The sequence below is a fragment of the Macadamia integrifolia genome, chromosome 8, assembly GCF_013358625.1.
Source record: "Macadamia integrifolia cultivar HAES 741 chromosome 8, SCU_Mint_v3, whole genome shotgun sequence".
Taxonomy (NCBI): Eukaryota; Viridiplantae; Streptophyta; class Magnoliopsida; order Proteales; family Proteaceae; genus Macadamia; species Macadamia integrifolia.
This window is the reverse complement of record NC_056564.1, coordinates 11,609,058-11,609,278: the sequence shown is the minus strand read 5'-3', so window position 1 is coordinate 11,609,278 and position 221 is coordinate 11,609,058.

Here is a 221-nt window from a genome sequence, read left to right as displayed (position 1 = left end):
GGTGGGGGTGGGGTTTGGAAATTTCAGTACTTGGATTATGATATCATTGACTTTGGCATTGCATATTGGTTGGTTATGCAATTGTCTATGGTTTGCTCACCAAGTTTTATATTGCCATCCCTCGCTACTTCTATCTCTCTCTAAACCCTGGTAGTTTTTGGTTCAAGCGTATTATATCAAAAACTTCAAGGGAGAGTGTTTTTTGTCCTGGAGTATAGGGG